The 24,499-nt window shown below is 42.9% G+C and overlaps 1 protein-coding gene across 1 annotated transcript in view; it reads left to right on the top strand.

Annotated features, from left to right (window-relative positions):
- CDH11 (cadherin 11) overlaps nucleotides 1-24,499 on the top strand; it is a 143,332-nt gene that overhangs the window by 29,191 nt on the left and 89,642 nt on the right. The gene's annotated exons all lie outside the window — the stretch shown is intronic.

Here is a 24,499-nt window from a genome sequence, read left to right as displayed (position 1 = left end):
TTAATCAGTGCCAAAGTGAGGAGACCTCACACACAGATAGCTTGGCTATATGAAAGGATGACACTGCACACTTTCTAGGAGATTGAACTGCAGTCTCAAGACTGTCCTTACCTGGCAGAAGGACCCAATTAAATAGGATTGGCAAAGTTCACCAACATTTCCCTTTCTCAGTCATGGTGATTGTGGATCAGCCCTGAGAACACCGTGTGGAACGGGTTGCATCAGGAACAATCCACCTAATGCCATCGATTTACATAAACTCTAAATTTCTTCACGTTTAGCCAGCGGTGGGGTTGTTAATTTCCACCATTTTTATCCACTATAATCAAAGTGTTAAGAGCTCAGAATTCAGAATTTGCGCACTACAGCAGCATGTGGTGAATGATTGGCATTAATAATCCAGGCCTTGCTGCTCGATACCTTCACATGGTCAGGCCCTCGGTTCCAGTCCAGGATGAAAACGTGTTTCCTGCAACTTGTTAACTCAATTACACAGTCCTCTGAATTATAGCAAACATTTTTTATACAAAGTCACTTGCATAGTCTCTATGGTAGCTGACACTTTGTAATTCCTAAGGGAAGATATGAAGAATTAGACTAAATTCCCTGGATTCTGAAAGAAAGGGAAAGTGATTAAGACATCGAAATTGCTCCAGCTACGTGGCTGTCATTGTTGGGAGGAAGCGATACTGTGTCAGGTGCAAAATGTAATAGCTCTGATTACCCAGTACCTATCTTCTGGGACATTTCCAATTCACACCTAACTCTGAAGGCTGCTCTAAATTGAAAGATTCCAGAGTATGCTGGTCTAGGATTTCCTTTCATCTTAAATGATCTCATTTTTTCTCATTTAAAATTCACTCGGAAGATCCTGAAGTCGAATATTTGACTTAGATGTTTTCATGAAAAAAATTTTTTTTTAATGCACTTTCTCTTACGGTCTGTTTTGGAATATCTAAGCTTATACAATTTTGTGGGATACCCAAACTCTAGACAAAACCCTGGTCTTCAAAGCCAGGGGTCGTGGGACATATTTCCTTTTATGCTCTGGGACTTGACTGTGTGTTACAAGGTTTCATAAGAGGTGGTCTGCACACCAATCTACGTCCATGTTACCTGGGGATCTTCTTTCAAAAGAAGCATCCACAATCTTCACCTAGGTCTGTGCAGCTGCAGGTGGGCTCTGAGAAGCTGCATTTATAACAAGCTTCCAGGTGATGGTGAAGCCCTCTAAAGTTTGAGAAGTGTTGCTTTAACTTGCTTTTCTTTTCAGAAAGCCTCCACCCTCACTGTCCCATTCTTTACTTCATAACAGCTTTCTTGGCAGAGGCTCGTGAGTTCGCAGCAAGAGTGAATAACCATCCTAATATACCAGAGCCAATAGGAGTCTAGACTTGACTTTCAAGCTGTGCTTGACTTTCAAGCTGTGCTCGGACCAGCGGCATCATATATCACCTGGGGCTGTGTTAGAAATGCATTTTGGGGGATCTACCCTGTGACTTTCTGAATCAGAAACCCTTGGGGTGGTTTTAAGAAGGCAGCCAGGTGATTCGGATGGTTTGTAAAGTTTGAGGACCGCTGGTCTGACGTGTCGGTTTTCAGTCTCCAGTGCTAGCTAGCTGCGTGCCTTCACTTACACAGTTCATTCACCTTCCTGATTTCTATAAAAGATGAGACAGTTCTTTCCTTCAGATCACGATTCCTTTTAGAGAATTTCACATACTAAGAGATCCAGAAATCCAGAAGAGATTTTAGAATCAATGTCCCAGGCAAATGATGCCTCTAAAACAGGTAATGGTCCTACTAGGGAGATAATGGTTTGGTCTCTTAAAAGCAGCATCAAAATAGCATGACAAGACCTACTGGGTTTTAACTGGATGACAGGCTCCTATGTTAAAGCTAGTTCGGTTGAATCTTGGTTTTGACATTTACCAGCTGTGTGGCTTTTGGGAAAGCTAAGATTATCTGGGAGCCTTACTTGTCGTATACGAGAAAGAGTATAATGATAGTTTCACATGGCGATTTTGAGCATTAAATGAGGCACTGGAAGGAAAGTGCTTTGCTGAGGGCCTGGTAATCAGCAAATGCCCAAAGAATGTTATAAGACATGTAACCATGGGTATGCATTGTAGTCTTGTGACCTTGAGTTCCCTCATTTTAAATTGAGAGTAATTGTCATGCCTAAAAGTGGTGAGTTTCAGCCATAAAATGGAACTGAGTGAATCTCTGAAGCTATAGAATCTGAGGTTTTCCTATGAAAGATGAAAGGATGGAGTCTGGCCTCTCTGTATCCCCAGCTTCCAGGACTGGTTTTGGCACCTGTTCAGCACTTGATAAATAGATTATGTAAGCAATGATTCAAGCTATTTTCAGAATCCAGTTTTACAATCTTTGGCTAATATTCCCAACAAACCCAATGAGGAAGGCCTAGTTACTTATATCATTTTATAGAAGAAGCACCTCCAGCTCAGAGAGCTGGAGTAAATTGACTAAAATGGCACTGGCTTATCTGACCTCGGGGCTCCTATGCTTAATTATTCCGCTATGCTGTTTTAACTTCTGTGAGACTCCGGCTGGTAATCTGTAGCAATAAGCAACATGGATGGGCAAGGTTAGAAATAATTTTTAAGCACCTGTGGAAAATACAGAAAAAGTAATTAGGCACTTGGATGAATCAGCAACCTTTTTTTTTTTTTAATTCAGTAGCTATAAGCTAATTAACTCCTAGCCAAAGTGAGGAGAGAGATGCTTTTTATTTTGTTGCTAATAGTATTTTAAACTATGTTCTTGTTAGATTTAATACAGAAAACACATAGAAACAATTGTGCAGCTGAGTGTGTTCTTGTCAGGTGAACACCTTTGAACCAGCCCCTCTTGAGGAGGTAGAACCTAGCCAGACACACTGGACACCCTCCCAGTGTCTTCCTTCTGAATGAACATGAACATTTCCCTCACCTCCTCATTGCCAGTGTGTACAGCCCCAAATCCTATAATTTAGTTTTGCCTGTTTTTCTTTTCTTTTTATCTTCAGAAAGACCTTTTGAGTTTTTTTAATCTATAAGTGTCCCTCACCCCTGTCACTGAGGCAATGGAATAATTTATCCTATAATAAGGTTTTCTCAACCTCAGCACTGTTGACATTTTTCTTTAATCTTTTTTTTAAAATATTTTATTTATTTACTTGACAGAGAGAGGCACAGCGAGAGAGGGAACACAAGCAGGGGGAGTGGGAGAGGGAGAAGCAGGCTCCCGGCGGAGCAGGGAGCCCGATGTGGGGCTCGATCCCAGGACCGTGGGATCATGACCTGAGCTGAAGGCAGATGCCCAATGACTGAGCCACCCAGGTGCCCCAGCACTGTTGACATTTTGAGAAGGATTATTTTTTGTTGTGGCAGTTGTTTTGTGCATTGTAGGTTGGCTACCAGCATCCCTGGTCTCTACCCACTAGATGCCAGTAGGATCCCCCTCCCCAGTCATGACAACCAAAAATGTCTCCAGACACTCTCAAATGTCCCCAAGGGGCTAAAAGTTCCATTAATATAGAGTTTCCTTTCATCCTCTTAATTTTCTGGAACTGGATCTTGCATGAGAGTCTTAATCAGATTCAGATTCAATTTTTGTATTTGTTTTATTTATTCATTGCTAAGACTACTTCTTAGGGGGTGGCGTGTACTTCCCTCTGAAGGCCCATATTGTCAGTGATTTCTCTTTCTTGTGATGTTACCCACCACTGATGCCCAGGGCCTAGATCCTTTATAAGGGGTTGCAGCGTGTTGACCTGCCAATTCTGTGAGGCCTTCACCATTGATTTGTCAGAATATCTGTATCAAGAGAAGCCTGCCTCAGCTATGATTTGGTTTCCAGTATGGTTTGAGCGGGGAAAATTCCCATTTTCCTGGCTTATCTTTAATCTAACAGCCAACCTTTTCCATTCTTGCCATTTAGACACACACTCATCTCAACTTTTAAGACCCAGCTTATCAAATGAGTCAGGACCAGTGTGGCTCCCTGGCCCCATTTCATGGAGTCAGTCACTGCTGGACTATTCAGGCTGTGTATGAAACTTACCAGGTGGGGGATAATAATTGGTTATAATGGATTCCCGTCTCTTCTCTCCCACTGGTCAGTGAGTGAGGAAAGCAAGATTGTCTCTCACTGTTCCTTCATTTCACTGCCTAGATTTGAACCAGGCATCCTCGTACCTTGGAAAGAAGATCAGGCTTTGCAGTGAGACAAACCCGGACCCAAACTCTAAATCCGAAAAGTACCTGCTGGATAATTCAAGTTTTGGGGCTTCAGTGTCTTCACTGTCAAAATAGAAAAAGTAAGATCTTAAAGAGCTGTTTGTATGGATCAAGTCATTTGGAAACAGTGCTCACTGGAGACATGTTCAATACACATTTACGATGCTCTTTCCTGTTATAATAGTAGCTTCTATTAAAGCAGTACTTGCTATGTGCCATCCTCTACCATGTAGGGCCCCATGTGTGCTTTCTCATTTGATCCACCTGCAGTGTCCATACCTTGTTGCACAGGTAAAGAAAACGAGGCTTATAGAGGTTAAGTGGCCTGCCCAAATTTCCAAGCTGATGTGAGTTGACTCTGGACTTAAACTCAGACCTTCCTGATGCCAAAATCCTTTCTATTATCCACTAAGCATTCTGCCTTTGAGTGTTAATCTTTGAATGAATGAATGACTAAATAAATGGATATGAGAAGATGATACCAGAAGTTTATTAGCAAAGAATTCTTTCCTCCCAGAGGGCCTTGTTTCTCCTGGAATTCAGTTCAGTCTGGACTTTGCATTTCACATTTGGGTTGAGGCAAAAAAGAGTAGAGCCATGACTTTGTTGTGGATTTGGGGGTGGGGGGTAGTGGAATGTCAGGTATCCATTCTGGCTTCTCTGACTAGCCAGGGGTTTGGTCTGTATGTTCCTCACCTGTGCTCAGACGCTGCTTGGCCCTTGTTTTTCTAACCAGCTGCTCCCCCTCTCATGATGGGGGGCTCACTAGTCTACCCTGGGTGGGGCTCGGGTCCTTGCCCCTTTCTTTCTTCCTCTCTACACAGCCATCACTTGTTAAAGTGTGAGGGTCCTGGTTAGCACCTGGGTAGACAGAGCTCAGGTGAGTCCTCCAGCTGGCCAGATATCAGGGTGCCATTGGGAGGAATTTAACCTGGTAGAGCTCAGGAAGCTGAACTTTCTTTTTTTTTTTTAAAGATTTTATTTATTTGACAGAGAGAGACACAGTGAGAGAGGGAACACAAGCAGGGGGAGTGGCAGAGGGAGAAGCAGGCTTCCCGCGGAGCAGGGAGCCCGATGCGGGGCTCGATCCCAGGACCCTGGGATCATGACCTGAGCCGAAGGCAGACGCTTAAGGACTGAGTCACCCAGGCGCCCCAGGAAGCTGAACTTCCTTAAAAAGGTTGTGGGTCGACCAGCAGCTCTGTGGTTTCCTCCAAGGGGTGGGGAAGGTGAGAGACTGTTATTTAGCGAGCTCTGACTGAAATGGGAAGCAGTAAGGCTGGAGAAAGCATTGGGCACAGAACGTGGACTCGAGTGGGTTGTCAGCACCTTCTCTCTCCTTTGCTTCCCTCCCTCTCTGCATAGATTTTGTATGACATTTCCTTGAATCCATTCTTTGTCTCACTACAAGTCACATCTATATTTTTAGTGGATTTCAGAACACATCTGGAGAGTACATAGCTATTTGAAATCAATACCTTTTGTTTCAGAATATATTCAGAGTGAAGATTTTTGAGTGATAATGATGTCCTTATGGTTTGAAGAATACAAAAAAAATATGCAGGCTCCCTTTGGGGTGTTCTGGGTTTTGATACTGACAAATCACATTCTACACTGATAGATAACCAAAGTAACCCACCATTTGATAGGCTCTACTGCATTGCAATCAACAGCAGATCCTACGTATCTTGTGTGAAAGCCATTCTAACATTACCACTACACGGAATGGCTCATCCTTGGAATACCATTAAATTTTTATACGCATTCTCAGAATATGTGGTTTGATGGATCAATTTAAATATTTAAGAGAAATATTGAAATATAGAATATAGAGAGGTATATATATGCGGTATTACCCAATAGTAAATATATTCAATATATATAAATTATAAATATGTGCATTTTAATATATAAAAGCAAATCATTTGAGAGATTACTTTAGTAAGAAAATACAATACACTACAATATGGCAAGGATTTATTGAGTGATAATTCTATTCTGGGTACTGCCATTCCATAAAATGCTGTAGACACAAAGATGAATAAAGTAGGACACCTGTCTTAATGGAGGTCATGGTACATCAGGGAGCCAGACAAGTGAAGAAACAATCATTAAGGAAAAAAAAAAATCACAGAGAAAAGAATGGACAAATTAAACGGCCAACTTTTGTACATCAAAAATATCTTAAGTAAATTATGACTAAAGAGCACATCTGGGAGATACTCAAAACAAATAGGACCTAAAGAAGTATTCTAGTATTTGAATAAAGAGCTCTAGTAAAGGGATGCGAAAAATACCATCACCCCATGAAGAATTCAACTGTGTTACTATTCAAAGAAAGAGAAAATCAAGCAATGCTGCCTTTCACCTGTTAAAAAAAAAATCTGTGGGTAGAGGGATTGTTACCATGAGGGGACAGGTAGAATGTAATGGACATTTCATTATCATGTTGGTGGCTGTGTTAATTAAAATATCTTTTCTGGAATTAATCTGCATTATGTATATTAGAAGTTTAAAATCTCACCTCTTTGTATCCAGTAATTTTGCTTCTAAGCATCCATTCTAACAGAATGAGTGGGTTCATGAACAGAGATTAATGTACAATTAAATTTGCTGCATTGTTACTTATAATAGGAATTTTTAAACTACCAAGTAGCCCAATAGTAGGGGATTGAATGGTTAAATAATTTGTTGTATATCCTCACAGGCCATTATGCTATATTAGAAGCAGGATTCCTAAAGAATGTTTAGTAGTGGCAAAGTCAGAATCAATAGAAGAAGATCTCAACTGTGTAAATATAGGAGAAAAATAGTGAAAGGAAATCCTTACTTTCTCATTTATGCATGTCATTTCCCAAAATTCTGACACCGAGTATGCATTATCTGATAATCAGAAAAATATCAATAAATAAGACCTAAGAATTGTATGGGTAATTATAATGAAATGTGAAGTCAGAATTACAAAAAGCAAAGAGAAGTTTCCAGGAGCTTGATCACTTAATTCCACTTGATGAGTCAGGCAGAGAAAGCTGGAGAGAAGAGATGGATTTTCAGGACTGAAATAAAATTTGCCTCATGGATAAGAGAAAGAAGGTCATTTCGTTTTGCATTGTGCAAATGATAGAAGCATAAACATACCTGGCATGGTGAAGGAATGAGATTGATCTGGTGCGACTGGACCGTGCACTCGGCAGGGCAGAGGGCTCAGTTGAATCAAGAAAGGTGAGAGACTCCAGGCTGTGAAGGGCTTTCCATTTTCAGGCCATGCTAAGGAGTTTAAGCATCAAAACCTAATCACAGAATCTGGGAGACTCACAGCTGAATGCTGATTGGAAAACACAGACACACAAATACACATAGGCACACATACATAGGGTGAGATAAATTTCACTACAAGTATCAAAGTAAAAGCATACATATAAATATATATACAAAAATATATTCAGAAAACATCTTGGGGGAAAATTGATGTTTTTCTCTATGGTAAAATTCAAAGAAAACCATGGTAGGAAAAAAAATAACAGATTTTAAAATACTATTTTTTTCCTTAGGGCTCATTCTTTTCTGTCCTTCAAGTCTTTTCACCCTTGAAATAATCTGCTGGAGAGGGTTTTCTGACCAACTATCCTATAACAGCTGTTCCTTCCTATTTGTTATCTATTAGTAGTCACTAATTAGATTATAAACTTCATGCAGAAGCGAGATATATTGTATATGTCATTGTATCCCCAGCTCCTAGTATACAGTGCATGCTCATTAATAGTTGCTGCCTGAATACATTTCACAATGTCCCTGTACATGGAAGGCTTTGTCCACATTCATAAAGTTGATGATGATGTCTGAAGCTTCACATGACTGGAGCACTCCTCGTTTTTCAGGAATAAGTGCAGGCATATTGCACTGGGCTGATGTCACTTTTCACTGACAAGGTGGTATTCATTTTGAATTATTGTTAGGCTTAGAAGCTAAGAACAGCCTGTGACTACATTGCTTGAGGTCAGGCAGTCAGCAGCCCTGGGTTCTAGGTAAGCCCCTGCCCCCAATTCCCCAAGTGGTGTTTGTTCTGCTTGGTCCCTTCAGCTTTCTCCCCTGTGCAATGAGGAGCTGAACTCAGTCTGAGTGGCTGATTCCAGGATCCCCCCACAGGAACCTCTATTTCTTACCTGCCTCACGACTATGCAAAGTTCAGCAGAAAGCAGCACTTGATAAATGCTTGATGACTTATTGATCAAAATGTCTGTTAGATTAGAATTATTTATATTTTGAGATTGGTAACACCATTGTAAAAAGTTACTGGAAAAAGAAACGTCAGTTTCTCCCAGTGCGATGGGAGATTTTTTTCAACTGTGTTTTAATAGGGGAATCTGTGGGGCGCCTGGGTGGCTCAGTTGGTTAAGCGACTGCCTTCGGCTCAGGTCATGATCCTGGAGTCCCGGGATCGAGTCCCGCATCGGGCTCCCTGCTCGGCAGGGAGTCTGCTTCTCCCTCTGACCCTCTTCCCTCTCGTGCTCTCTGTCTCTCATTCTCTCTTTCTCAAATAAATAAATAAAATCTTTAAAAAAATAGGGGAATCCGTGATTTCCTTTGGAGATCCTATGCCTTTATTAGGGTAATGGCATAATACGAAGTAGCGTCTTCACTGATGCTAATATCAGGGATACTCTATCACTACTGATACATTAAATATGCCTACTGCCACCAGGAACATTAATGTATCACATGTGTCTAGCATAGGACAGTGGTTTTGAGCTCAATAAATACACACATGTTGACTCACTAGGAGGGATCTGTGGACCATTTTTTTACACAGGAAAATAACAGAGTGAGAGCAAGAAACCGTGAAGTCTTGAGGACAAACACCATCGCAGATTTAGCTCTCCAGATTTCACTATCTGCATCAGGGAGAGTGGTTTGACTTTCATACATCATCCAGATATGTACAGGAAAGAAATGTCCAGAAGAATGAACGGATGATGCCATAATTTGCTTTCAGTCATAATGCATCCCCTGGGGGTGGGGGAGGGACAGCTAGAGCAAATGATCATAGTCCGAGGATCAGAGGATCATCATAATTGCCACCTTCTGCTTCAGAAACACTTAAACTAAACACCTTCATGTTTCCATATGAATGAATGAAGCCAACATGGGTGTTAAGCACACAGAACATACAGATGCATTTCTGGCTAATGTAAATTGAAGCAAAAGTATCTGAAAAGAGTCTGCTTTATCCTTGATAGGCAGAGGTAAGATGCTGCAAAGTCTTGAGGATGAACAGAATAGCAAACTCTATGATGTTAAAGCTCTTTTATATATACCGTCAAATATTTGTGAAACTTGATATGGCTGAGTTCTGTAGCTGTGTAATGGCTTAATATTTAATTTAAAAGGATTTCCTCCTTTAAGCATATTGTGTTGATTGTAAAACCTGTACAGTTCCTTTTAAGGTACCTCATAATTCACTTTTGCCTTGTCTTGGCTACACGGAACATGTTAGGAGACTATGTGGGTGAGACTTAGCCTTTGCTAATTTTCTTTTTTCCTTTGTCTTTTCTCAATTGCCATTGTGCTTTTGCATTAGACTACCACTTGTATAATTAGTCTAAGCAATATCCTCATTTCCATTATTAATTATTCTCTTTATGTTAAATTTTTACTTTTCTGCCTTATAATAAAAATTTTTTTTATGGAGCAAAGAAAGGAGGATACACACCTGCAATGAGCTTCTATGTGGTGCCAAGCTCTTTGCTTCATTATCTCATTTTATCCATGTGTAATCATCAATAAAGATGCTTATACCCATTTTTTTTTCTCAAATAAGGAAAACTGATATTTAGAGAGATTAAGTGATTTCCAAGTGTTCAGAGGTCGGAATGGTAGAGTTGGAAGTTACACCTGCTGGCGTCTTTACTTCTTAGTGACCTTTGCATGGAGTGTTTGCTTAGGCATGAGCATCTACGGGATTTTTTCCCCAGTCACAAATAACGCAGTACAGTGAAAAGTATACAGAACGTGCGGTTAGGCAGGTCTAGGTTCTATTTATGTCCCTGATAATTCCTTTCACGCCTGTTGCCAGGTTACTTAGACTCTTCAGTCTCAGTTGCCCCTCAAAAAAATGGGTTGTACCAGAACTCTTTTCAAGTGTCTATAGGCTTAGAAATACCACACACTCCCAGGATGGGCTGGATCAGCGAGAGCTGTTCTTGTCTCTGTCTTTTTCTCCACCCGTCCTCCGTTTTTTCAGGCTGTGAGCCATTGATGGAAGTTATTGATGGCTTCTCCAGGTGAAGAAGCAGCTCAGCGAGCCTCAGAGAGGGAGGGTTTTCTTTTTTGGTCTGCTGGCATCACCCTGTGAAAGAGAAAAGAACAAGCAAAGACAGCCATGCCTTTCAAGCTGGGATGCAGGAATTGGAAGAGGGGTTTGTAGGAGATAAATCAAAGAAAATTGTCTAGAATTGGTACAAACGAAATTTGAGCTTAACAAGTGGTGGAGTGGTGAGGCAGGATTTGTGCTCCTTTTGCTGAAACACAATTACTCTCCCTCGCAGGGGAAGGCAGCTCGTTGGCAGACTCTCAGAGGCGCGGGCACACGAACCGCATTCTGCCTGGGACCAGAGACTCCTAGCCCTTCCTGAAGGCAGAGCGCTAGGCAGCCTCAGTCAATGCCCCTTCCTTCTTATCACACCTCCTTCACCAAAAATCAGAGGTACTGTGTGTTGAGGTCCACCCATAAAGCAGGTGCAGGGTACACGAGGTACTTGATTATCCCGGGGGGGGGGTGGGAATTACAAATAAGGGTACATCCATGGAGCTTCTTATTAATGTCCAACTTCATAGGTGCTATTTTGGGACTTTGGGAAAAGTACTGCTATTGTTCTTGTATCATATATTTGTATTATGAATTATCTTACAACAGCATTTCACCCTCCTTAGTGATCTTCCTTTAAACCAACTTTCATGATAGCCCCAAGAATAAGACCTAATCATCTCCATTTTATAGAAGTGACAGCTTAGAGACAGTTTATTCAGAGAGGTTAAATAGCTGCTCTGAGGTCACACAGCTAATCCATTCAATGCCACATCGTCTACACAGGCTTGGCGGCAGCGGCCACTTGTCCAGGGACAGCATCCTGGGAGCAGCGGGCTGTGTCCGTTTCATCAAAACAGATAAATCTTCAGGGATGCATTGCTTGTTCGAGGTAGATTCTCCTGAAATACTCTTTTACTATACTGTGAAAGGCAGTGATTCAAAGATCCTTGCCAAGGGATCATCATAAATCCTGTTTAGACAGAGAAATCCCTAGAGGAGGAAGGGTTCTGTGCAGTGGCCCACTGCCTGGAGCAATAGTCTCCAGAAGAGGAAAATTTGCAACAATGCTTGGATGGGAGCCGAGGGGCTTGTTTACATGGGCAGTGGCACAGACGTCCTGTAAGTAGGATTTGATGAAGAGCCCCGCCTCGCCCCACATGGAGAGTGGGAAGAGGGCTTTCAGACAGTGGCCTCTAAGAGGCCACTGTCACATGTGGATTCCTGTGATCCTCTGCCTGAGTGGCTGTCTCTCTTTCAGAGATAAGCAAGCGTGCTGATGTTCTGCCCCTACCACAGTGAAAATTAAAGGCCTGGCTGATAGCCATTTTTTCAGTCCTCTTTCCCCTTCCCTTTATCACTCCGGCAGAGCAGTCTGGCAAGGCTCACCCCCACATTGTGGGGAGATGAGCAGATTACCAGCCACACGAGCAAGGATCCACCATGTGGAGGACATGGGGCTGTGGGTTGCAAGGGAGGAGAGCAGGAGGCTGCACGCGAGTGCACGTGTGTGTGTGTGTGTGTGAGTCTACAGGGATGCTTGATTCCTTTCTTAAGAATAATCCTAGGTACATGCATTTTAATAAAAAAATATTAACCATTTCTTCCACCCAAGGATAGAAGATGATTTACTAATTCCCTAATAATTTTTGCAGCATTCTGTACAATAATTAGGAAAAGCTTATAAAGAAAAATACTATTTTGAACACACACACAGATTCTGAGAAAGGCGTGGACCTGGAAATAGAAAATTACAAACAAGGGTACATCCACAGGAGCTTCTTATTAATGCTCAACTCCTCAGGTGCCTTTTTTTGGACTTCGGGAAAAGTTATTTTTAATGTATCTTACATATGTAGGTATGGATTGTCTCAGAGCAACAATCCTGTAAGGTAGACACCATTAGGATCACATTCCAGATAGAGAAACCAAGGTTCAGAGAGATGAAGTCACCTGCCTGAGGTAGCACGGCTAGTAAGTGATGGAACCTTCACCGGAACCCCAGATCCCTAAAGTCCAAAGCTCTGTGCTCTTGCTTGTCCCTTGGAGTTTTATTGAAGGGCCATGGAAGATGGCTGATTCAGGTATATTGAACCGCTGCTGTTTTATTCCCCGAAACGTCTTCCTTTTGGAGCCTGGGTGTTTTTGCAGTGCTAACCAATGCCCAGCTCCGTCCTCTGTGATGCTCCTGCCCCTGCTCTCTCAGCCAGGCAGAGGAACAAGGGAAGCAGAAAGTTAAATGAACTCCCCAAAGGGCAGTCACTAGGAGTCAATGGGTGTTTGCCTTATTCTATTTGTTTGATTTAGAACAAAACAAAACAACAAATGTTCCCTGCCTCTGGGTCCAAGGACTTAGCTGCAGATTTAACAACAGCAGTTCCCATGAATAATGAAAGAATTTCCAAGTTGTCTGCAAACAACCAGGACATTAAAGGAACACACCAAAATGAAACTCAGGTGTTTGCTTTCTTCTTGCCAGTGTGGCAAGTTTCAACAGCCCCTTGGCCATCACCTGGGCACTTATTGGAGATGCAGGATCCCAGCTCCCTTCCCTAGCCATCCTGGAGCAGAATCTGTATTTTGATAAGGTCCCCAGGTGACCTAAGAGGGGGAGCAGACTCTCTAAGGAATGTTGGGAAAGAGGAGGCCTTCCCTCCCAGCCAGAGCCAGGGCTAATATGAGGTGAGTGAGTCACTCCAGGTCCAAAATTGTAAGAGTGCCAAATGAGGCAGTCATCAGCACAAGCAATATTTAATGCGATATTTTCAAAATACTTTGTGAGGTTTTTTTGAAGATACCTGGAGATCTGCAGTCTTCTCCTTTCTGGTTCCTTGAGGGAGAAGGCTGGAGAAACTACTGGAGGAGGTCTGGGAGCTTTGGTTTCCATTTTCTCTAAATAGTCTAAATTTTCAGCAAGTGAAATTGCATGGAGTTGTTTCCATTTTGATCTGCATGCCTCTATTTATATTATTGGACTTTCAACAGCTGTGATTACACGCAAGGAATGTTGCGTTATAACCTGAACGTTTAAGCTCCAAGTTCAGTTCAGCTGCCGAACATACATCATGTTAATGATGATGCTAATGATCAAAGCAGGTAGCATTTATCGAGGGCTTGCTAGATGCTAAGTGTATTACAGACATTAACTTATTTAATTTTTACAAGAACCCTATGAGGGAGGTACTGCATTAATCTCCATTTTAGTGATGAGGAGATGGAGATGTACCCAGAAGTGAGATAACTTGTCTAAGGGTAGAAGGAGGTAGAAGTCAGATCCAGGCAACTTGCTCCCGGAGTCTACCCTCCTTACTGCTTCACAAATCTATAGTAGAATAGTGTAAAATGAATTTACATGATATTCGAAGTTCTAAAGCAAATGTATGCACACTTTTTTCTTCAACGGGTAATAGGTTGCTAAGTTTTTTAATTCTGATCATCTGCCCCTTTTACTTTTTTTATGTTAAAATGCTCTTTAAAACAATGCAGTGAGAGTTGATACATGATGGTAGTTGCCTTTTAGAAATATCCATACAGTTTTGGCTCCCATTTTCTTTTGAACTGGGCCAGGAGGGGAGGGGAGAAGAGGCTTTCAGTTCTAGGGAAGACACACATCTCAGGATCCTCGCTGCTGTGCTGGGAGCACCTGTGAGCACAGGTGGGCGACGTGGGTCCCGCCCTGTCCCTGTCTTCGCTCCTGCTGGGCCTGTTATACAGCAATCCCTGCCCTTGCCCCTCGGGCTGGAGTCTGTGTGGGACTCATTAGCAGTGGGTGTGTGTCTCACCACAGTGGCTCATTCACAGGGCTGCAGGCAGTGCCAGGGAGCGGGCCGCCCCTCTGGCTGTCCTGGGAGGCCGCTGCTCCGGGCTGTCCAGAACAAAGCAGGGCTGCACCCTCTCACGGCCACCCCCCTCCCCCCGTAGCGTCTGGTGTCCTCCCAGGAGATGCCCTAAGATCCAAGAAGAAAGCAGGCTTTTGGAGATGGCCTGTTGTCACCCTGGATCCTGCCTCTCAAGGAAGACTGGAGGCGGCCAACGGCTCAACAGAGTGAGCAGGCACTGGATTTAACCAGCCTGGCCTCTCCATCTGCCAGCCTGAGTGCATGTGCCAGCAACGCTGCCCAGACGAGGGACGAGGATGGTGACACAGAGATCCCAGCAACGTGCTTTTGTGGGCACAGCTTTAGGTCCGGCGGTGCCGTTTTATTTCTGTCTTGCCTGGGCCGTAGCGCTCTGTTCCCCGGTGCGAGTTTGCTCTTCCTGCACTTGCGCTCAGGTCCATCTCCAGCCGATTCAGGGGTTGCTTTTAATTCTGGCTTGGTCGCTGCTGCCAGAGCCTGGCTCAGCAGCTTGGCATGGACTGCTGAGCCTATCTTAGGAGTTTCTGAAAGTTTGTTCTGGTCTATCTGAGAGAAAGAGCGTGGACCTGGCCCCACTGCCAGATTGTGGAGGCTGGGGACACGTGCTTGGGGCACTATTTCCATCTTCTGCCTTTGTCTCATCCTCTCCTCATTAAATCTTCCAGGTCTGTGGAGTTGACTACCAATTGGTGCCTGACCTAGTTAACAGAGAACCACGACGGTACCCCTTGCTCATCATAATAAATAGATTGTAACAGTTCACTGTGATTCAAAGTGGACTCTGTTATTTTAGAGTCATTTCTACCTCCTTGGACTGAGTGTGTGTGCATGTCGATGCGTGTGTGTGTGTGCGTGTGTGTGTGCACGTGTGTGGCAGTTCCCTAAACGAAGGCTGACGTTATCTGTTGCTCTGTTGGGACTTTGCTTTCGCACAACAGTCCTGTGGCTTTGCATGGAATAGTTAATGGGCTTGCTGGTTTTCCTGAATTGATCCCCTTTTATTTTCTCCTTGGGGCACTTTCTCTGGAGCCTTGGTTCTCACATCTTCTGCTCTCGGTGTCAGCTCTGTTTGCCTGTCTTCTGCCAAAGGGCACCACGAAGTTACTCAAAGGAACTTTGGAACTGTTTGTTCAATGAATGAAGAGCTCAGTTGGGACAGTTCCTGGGACAGCACATGCTTCCAACTGGTCCCTGCTACAGCATTGCTGGGCTATGACTCAGGCATCTGGTTTTGCCTCTGCTGATCTCAGAAGCCACGTGGGAGGTTGGTTTTGTTGGCATGTCCCAGAGTCCGTGACCTTTTCATCATCATTTTACCTTGCATTTTGAAAGATACTCCCCCCAAACAAGCTGTATTTTTATAAAGTAATAACCGATCTGTGTTCTCACTTTTAAATTAATCATATGTACATAATTGCCAATCAGAGCTTCTAATCAGTATGAGTTAATCAGTGTTAACATTTATTTATTTTACTAAGCACCTTCTATGTGACTGACCTATGCCAGGTGCTGGAAACAGAAAAGTGAGCAAGATTCAGGCTTGGCAGGGGCTTCCAGTATATACTATTCTTGTTAACTCATCATTTTAGTTTGGCTATATTGAGCACCCTCTGTGTGTACAGAGTGCCTTGCATATATCATCTTGACTAACCTGTGAGTTAGGTTTCACAGATGTCACTTTTCAGATGAGGAAACTGATCCTTGTAGAGTTGAGTCACTTGCTCTAAGACCTACATTTAATATATATATATTTTTAAGTAGGCTCCACATCCAGTGTGGCGCCCAGTGCAAGGCTTGAACTCACGAACTTGAGATTAAGACCTGAGCTGAGATCAATAGTCAGACGCTTAAGGAGGTTTTAAGGAAGAGATTATTGTCACAACTCCTTGCTTCCTTCCTCCTCTTTCCTTCTGGGTAGGTATTAGCTTTTGTAAGCAGGAGAGTGCCCTATGTTCTTTCCATGCTTTCCGGTTTCTGGCTTAGTTTCCCCCTTGCCCCAGTTTTACTGAGATATAATTGACATATAACATAATGACTTGATACACATGTATTTTGTGAAAAAATCACCACCATCAGTTTAGTTAACATCAATCGCCTCCCATAGTTACACATTTTTTTTCCTTTTGTGATGAGAATCTCTTGTAAGATTCTCTCTTAGCACCTTTCAAATATACAATATATTCCTGCGTGAAGTCTCTGTTTATAGCTTAGTTTGAAGTCTATGAAAACGCTGAGTACAAATGAGCGTGTTGCCCCCTAGAATAATGGAACTTTGAGCTTTCTAAGACATTCAGCTTACTCGCTTCCTGATTGTTTCAATAGGGGAACTGAGGCCACGAATGGCTGAGAGATTTGCCCATGGTCCCAGTGTAAGAGCCTGGGCTTGAACTCAGGACCTCTGACGTGAAGGCCAGTTGTGTTATTTACAGCCCATTATCTTGTTCCTGGGTAATTTATTCTGGGCTAGATGGCAAATCTCAAGAGATCTCCTGTGTAACTCTATCCAGGCTAGAAGTAAGAGCAGCCAAAATTAGGTGATGATGTAAGCTCATTAAGGGCAAGGGTCTAGCTTTGTTCATCACTGTGCTTCTAATCCTCAGCATGGCCCCAGGTAACTACAGGTGGTCAGTGGGTATGTCTTGGATGAAGGAACTGGAAGAGACAAAGGGGGCCTCCAGGGATAACCATCTCATGTTACCTGTTTGGCAGTTGCCGACCTCCCTTCTTGGATTCTCCCGCACCAGTGGATATTTTAGAATCAAATTGATGGTATCAATATTTCAGTTGGCACTTCAATGATTCAGTCATTTAGTATCAGAAACTATTTTCCTGTTTTGACTTTGGAATAAATTAACTGGTTCTTTTGCATCTCGAAGCAGAGTAGCTTTTTAGTGTTTGCTTTTTTGTTTTGTTTTGGGGGTTTTGTTTTCTGAGGTGGGCGGTTGTTTGGCTGTAAAGGAAAGTGATGAAGGCACTCAGTTATCACAGCACAGTTCATGTTGGGTGTGTGGCTGGCTCAGGTATTTACCCTGCAAAAGAGACACTTCCAGTTGCATGATGAGAATTCATGAAAGTAAAAATTTGTGTCCAGGACAGATAATTTTTTAAAAAATTATGTAAGCAATGAGGAAGAAGAAAAGGGAAAAATCACCCACGGTTCATTCACTCTGACTCATAGTCCTTATTTTTCTCCTCCCTTTGAGTATTTAACTTGGGAATATTTTTACATTATTGTAATTGGAGTAAAGATTTTCTTTCCTAATGAACGACGTTGAAATGGTCCAACATATTTTTCCACATTGCTTTACAATTCACGTAATTGTGACTTTGGGAAAGAACTGCTATCCCATGCAGGGCGTGTCCAGTCTTACACATTTTCCTATTACAACAAGGCACTTTTGACTTTACAGGAATAGAAGGATATTATTCCTACTGGGAATTTGGGTGAAGCAGAGTGGGATCATAAGAGATTGGCCATACCTAGAAGGCCCTGTGCTTAAGTCAGTTACTCCACAGGAGTCCATTTCCCACAGCTCTAGGGCCCTATTTCCCTATTGAAAAAAGAATGTTTGAGATATGCACATAGAGAAACCTGGAATTAATCAATATCAAAACTTTTTGGTTACTTTTCTATTTTTTTGTAGTTTAAATAATTAGGATGATTTACAAAGCAAGCCTCTTCCCTAATTGCGAGAAGCGTTTTCCTCATTTCTGAAACTGGGTGGTGTTGAACCGGAAGGCAGAACAACAAAAACAGTACAGATGTGAGTGCAAAGGAAAGTGAAGTTCTTCAGGAATAAACAACAGGAAAGGCAGAGAACTGTTGAAGTGAATCCGTGCGCTCACTTGGAGGTCAAACCTGTTAGGATCAGTCCTTTAATGAGGTCACCGTGTTTTAGGAGTGGAGTCCGCAGAAGGGTGCTGGTAAGAGCCGACTTGGAAGAGAAGGCTGAGAGAGCTTTCATTAACTCTGCTTGCATCATAATTTGGCAAGGTCACTGGAGAGAATCTTCTTGAGGCCACTAAAAATAGGCAGTCTCATGGATCCAACTGTGCTGTCATCTCTCCTTGCCTGCTCTTTAGTCACATCTTATTTGGGGAGCTCTCTTCATTTTCCTCACCCACCTACATCCTTTGTAACTCTGCATTCGCTTTAGATCAGCTGCCAGACCCCTGGTGCTGAGGAAGACAGCGGAGGCAGGACGTTTCAGGACCTCCTGCTCACCTGGCTTCTTTACCTCGCACTTATATCCATCTTCCTTCCCTCCTTCCTCTCTTCTTTTTCTCCTTTCCTCCCTTCTTCCTTCCTTTTTCCCCTCCTTCTTCTCTTCCTTCCTTCCTTCCTTCTCCCTTCCTCCCTCCTTCCCTCCCTCCTCCCTCTGTTTTATCTTAACATGGCCCCCAGTTCCACACATTGCTCTCTGCAAAGAGACTGGCACATAGAAATTCTCTACATGTCACAGCTGGGTAAGTGAGAGGAAGAATAAATGAATGCACGGTCAGATCTCCAAGAAGGCAGAGTTCCAGTGAGAGATCAGTGGGGCTGGGAAGATCTCTGCCTCCCTTGACGGCACATCCCACTACTGATCTACTATCCTCCTTTTTCCACACTCTTGTACCCCCAGCCCTCATATATAATCCCTTCACTTCACCTGTGTGTTCTGTCACTGTCTAGCTGTCTGTCTGTAGTTGTATATATCTGTCCATATCTTAATGTGCACATCTGTTCACAAGGAGGTTCTATAAGAATTCATAGGAGCAGTTTAACTCTTAGATTCTCTAGTTCTATTTTTCCTCTCTTGATTCCATGGATTTCATTCAGATTTTTGTAAATAAAATTGGACCCCAAACCCTAATATGTATAAAGTGGATAAAACATAGCTGTGGATTGAGTAGAAGAAACTAGGAAGAAGGTGGGGATACCAGAACCTCCCCATACTGCCCTCTCACCTACCAGAACCCCTGCCATAGCCTCTGGGGTACCTGGAAAAACTCAGTCTTATGATTTGTGATGTCCCTCAAATTTCAAGTCTGGGTCTCTGTGGTTATGGTTTGTAGTAAATGCAGATGATTATGTAGTAGGTACTGCAGGATCTGTAACCAGTGTGAAGACAGAGTTTCTGCTTTTCACCAGCTCACAGGGATTAGGGTGGCAGACAAATGGCTGGGAAGGTGATTCCCTAGAACAACAAGGTGTCTGAGGCCTTGAGGGCTGACTGACTGATAAAGATTGTAAGTTGTAGGTGTTCCCTCTCATCCTATCAAACACTGAGCGTCAGCTCTGAGCTAGGCCTGAGAGTGCTGACTGAGGAAAAAGTCATGATCCAGTCTCTGTTTTATTAACCTTTATAAATTTCCTGTGTCCTGTATCACTAATTGTTGACTGTTTATTTTTCTGTTTGTTTTCTAACTCTACCACTGGATGAATGCTCTGCAAGAAAAGCAACCCCATCTGTCTGCTACTCTAGTGTCTTGACCAGTATCTGGCACATAGTAGATGCACAAGAAACATTGATTGACAGGATGAGTGGTTGATAGAGATGATGCCGTGGTGAGTTGAGAGAGAGAGAGAGAAAGAGAGAGAGAGAGAGAGTGTGTGTGTGTGTGTGTGTATGTGTGTGTGTGAGATGTTGGAAAAGGAAGGTGGATTATTAGGAGGAAATAACGTGGCCAGGGCCTTAAAGGACAAGGAACATTTATGAAGAAGAGAAGAACATGTATTCTGTGCAAAGGCAAAAAGTAGGAGTGAAAAGTCGCGAAGAGTGGGGCAATATGGTAAGTTGAGCAAAAATGGTCATTTCCGGGAAGGGGCTGCTCCAAGTGAGGCTGAAGGCCTGCTGGCTCCCTAATGAGGGGCCTGCCCTGGGGGAAAGGCAGGTGATGGTGAGGGACAGAAGTCAGAGTACAGTCGGGGGTACCTGGGTTTGCACCCTGACAAGCGGGGTGACTGGGGTATGTTACCCATCCTCTGTGTCTCAGGTTTGTCCACTTTCAAATAGAGGATATGGCCATTTGAGCACAGGACCCAGAACAAAGCAAGGCTTGGTTATTGTTAAAAGCAGAGGAGGCCAGACTCAGGAGCCCTTCAGTGTTTTGAAACCTGGAGCACAGAGCAGTGTGTGGAGGATGGGCTGGCTCCCGTGTCCTCCTGGGAGAAATATGCTGCCTCCACCCTCCCCCACCTCCTTCCCTCACCTGCTGGAGACTCTGAGGGTCCTTGCTGTGCTGGTGCTGCTGTAAGCTGGCAAATATTCTAGTTCTATTATGTTTACACTAAGGATGTTGTTCACTGCCTAAGGCAGGGTGGGGTAATCTGGGGTGGGGGCGGGGACAAAGGGATAAAGAACTGTCTAGCATCAGTCTCTGGAATGGCTGCGATGGAGCTGAAGACCAGTTTTGTCTTCATGGGCTCTGAGTTCCTGTGCCTGGTTGTGTGTCCTTGTCCCTTTGTGTGACACAGCCCTGACAGGTATATGATTTCTCTGCTTGAGCTCTGCCTATGAACCTTCACTCAGATTGTGATACTGTGCTGTTGTTTCTCCTTTTCTCACTTTTATTATGTAAAGCAGCGCTATTCATTTCTGTAGTGCCTACATCTTTGCAGGCAGTCTTAAACTTCCTTTGGAATAAAACTGGCTCTTTGTAAAATGAGTGCCATGAATTACAGGGAGAGGTACACAGGTAGATTCTGTGCCTGTGAGTTTTCAACCTCGTTTCTTCTCCACGAAGACCTAGATTCCTAGAGAGCTACTAAACTCTGCACCCACCTCCGTCACCAGGTCTGGTCTGGACTGACTTTTGTCACTTCCTTTGAATTTCATTTCTGCCCTGGCAAGAGGACGATAGTCTTTCCTCACAGTCCTGACCACACCTGCCCCAGCGCGAGGGATGGGTGAGGATGCTGCAGAGACATGGGCTGCCAGAGGCAGCGTCCGCGTCGGCTCTCCTCTTCACCCACTTCCACTCAGGGCCTCGGTCTCTCCATCTGTAAAATAATCATTAAGTCATTCATGGTTGTCTTCAAAATATCGGGGAACAACCCACACAGTTATTTACTTAATATTTTCTTTTGACTCATTCTGGTTCTCTTAAATATTTTTGAAGAAGATTATATTACTATCACTGATGATGGTAAACTAGTACCTCTTGTGATAAATGGAGAGTAGCCCCCAAATTGATATAATTAAAAGAAACAATATAATTGAATCTTTTCTGAACCTGAGACTACCTTTTCTAAAAAGACAGGTTTATTCGGGAATTACTACAAATGGAGACTTTCTCTTTGTTAAGATCTGGAATTGAAAGAGAATTGCCTATGTCCTGACTCATTGTCATTTAATGCCAAAAATCATCACAGTGATTTGTGGGGCTCCTATCGTGTCAGACATTGCACTCATTTCTTTAATATTTCTTTATATCGAGTCCTTATAACAGAAAACTGATAAATTCTTTAATCATGATGATGTTGACTAATACTTAATGAACAGTAAATTAGTGCCAGAAACAATAGCATAATTTGTACACATTATCTCGTGTGTCCAAAGAATGTCCATTTTATAGGTAAGAGTCCTAGGTTATGGAACTGGTGAATAGTGGAACCCCAAATGGGAACGGGCCTGCCGGACCTGAATTCCACCCCCTAGCAGAGGCTCTGCTTCCCTTCATCTGTCTAACTCCCTTCCTTTGCTCACCCTCTGTTTGCTTGCTGATGTAACCACTTGGTTTGGCCCCTAGACAGGGTGTTCTGGCTTTCTTCGAGGTGACCAGACCATCTTGTCAAGGACTATGAAACCTAGCTGTAGCTTCTTATCACCACCCCAGCAGCTACAGGGAGACCCCTGGTGTCCTCATGGTCTTCTGCACATGAAGTGTCCCCGTAAAGATGGTCTTCATCATGGCATCAGGTTGGGCCCATGAAAGACCATTAGAGAGGGAATAGTTCCTAGAGATCCTTCTAGCTCAGTGTTCCCCTGGATGTGGTCAGAGTTCTGCAGGAGGATGGCGGCTGCTTTCAGTGAGGGAACTGATTATTCCGATTATAGAATTCTGTAGACTCAGAACAGGAAAGAAACTTAGTGACCATCAAATCCACCCCAGTACCTGATGTCAAGATTCATTCTGTAAGTTGCCAGATAAGAAATGTATTTTAAATATTTCCAGAGATGAGCAACCAACAAGTGAATAGTGTGTGTGTGTGTGTAACTTTACATACTTACGGTATCAGACAACCACGGATATCAAAGCCAAGAAGGTATAAAGTAAACCTACTTCAAAATCCAGCCTAGTTTTCTTGGATGAAGTCATAAGATAGAGATTTAATAAGTGGACGTTGCAATGGCAGATGTCCCAGAGCCTCTGATTCGAGTACTATTAATAGGATATTTGCCTGTCACTTCCACACCATTGACCCAAACCCAGTCTGGGAAGATGACCCAAGTCTTCACAGCTGTTGATAATGCTGTTTTTGTCTTTATTCTTGGTTCTTATCAATGGAATTAGTAAGAGTAGACTTTATTTGTAATTATTTATTTTAAAAAAGATGAAAACAAAAGAAGGAAAGAAATGAAACTTTGAGGATGTGTGTGCATCTATGAGTCTGGGAGGTGAATTCTGGGGGAGTAGCCCAGATAAAGCTTTCTAAGGGGATGCTAAATTCTTGATATTGGCATGTGGATTTCCCCCAAATCTTCAAGAATGTCAAAGTTTGTGCATACAAGTGAAGAATTTTATTCCACCAATAAAGTGCAGCAAACTATAACTGAAACATTTTAATGGCCCACTTCCCCTGCCGCCCCTGAATGAATCCACTGTACTTAATGAAGGGCAATGAGGATGCACGGTGCCTGCTAGACTCACTTGCTGGCTCGTGTCAGTCCCTCTGTGGTCAAATTCGAATTTGTGCCTGAAGAAAAGTATAAGGCACCACCCGCTGTGGGTCTTCAGTGCGCTCGCAAATAGGTGAGACCTCAGGATCAAGGACACAGTTCTTCATTTACCAGCTCGATTTTTCCAAAGCTACCTGGGAGCATCTAGCGTGCACCTTTGTAACAATGGATATGTAATGGGCAAGAAAACATACATGCTTTTTCCTTTGTGATGCTTATGAACGTTATCAATGTGTACAGTTTATATCTTCAAAATCATTGTCTCAGAAGAGGTAAATAACAAAACGGCATTTTTTTTTTCTTAGCTTAATTTTACATTGCAAAAGGACGGCCCCACTTAATTTTGAGAAAACTTGTTTTGTTTCTTTCCAAGCATAATGGCCCCAGAGAGAATGCTCTCCTATTATATCATAAATCATTCTCATTGCTATGGACAGTGCAGCTTGCTTTTCTTACTTTGAGAGGTGATAGCAGACGGTGACTACTTCCAGCACACAGCAAAAACTCTGCTGTGTGTGTGTGTGTGTGTGTGTTTGTGTGTGTGAGTGTGAATACTTCTTTGACTATGAATATGGTGTTTTGAAAATGAGTTGATTCCTTGGTTGTATGGAAGTTCCCCAAATTTGATAACTGTTCAGTATAAAGTCTCAGGCTTTGGGTTATATACTGTTCATCATTTCTTTGGAGGGCCCTCGTCAGGGACTGCTCTCTGTCTTTCTCTCTCTCTCTCTGGATAGTTCAGTAGTCTGGTAAAGTGATGTAGTCACTGGTCACTTAAAAAAAAAAATCACTGGACTACTTCCCTAAATTAGTGCCCTAGTTCATGTCCGCTGAGAGCAGTTGAGTATGGCCATTGGATGAATTGCTTTGGTTTAAACTCCATGTGTCCAAATCCTGGCCTCACTGCTTTATAGCTCGGTGAATGAGGGCAGCTTTACTTCACCTTTTTTATCATCAATTTCCTAGTTATGAAATAAAGAAAATCATAGTACCTGATGTATAAGGTTGTTATATATATACACACACACACACACACTTAACCCAGTGACAAACTCTCAGTAAACGTTAGAAATCATCTTTGCCTGCTTGGATTAAGTTGTGTCTACATTAACACCTGGCTCCTGGGGGTATAGAAGAGCTGAAATAGTTCACATCATGTGTACATGACTATAACCATGCCCTTAAATCCTCAAAGATGATTAAATGCTT

The sequence above is a fragment of the Neomonachus schauinslandi genome, chromosome 16 (assembly GCF_002201575.2).
Source record: "Neomonachus schauinslandi chromosome 16, ASM220157v2, whole genome shotgun sequence".
Taxonomy (NCBI): Eukaryota; Metazoa; Chordata; class Mammalia; order Carnivora; family Phocidae; genus Neomonachus; species Neomonachus schauinslandi.
Note: the sequence above shows the minus strand (reverse complement) of the source record. Positions and strands in the feature narration are given on the sequence as shown.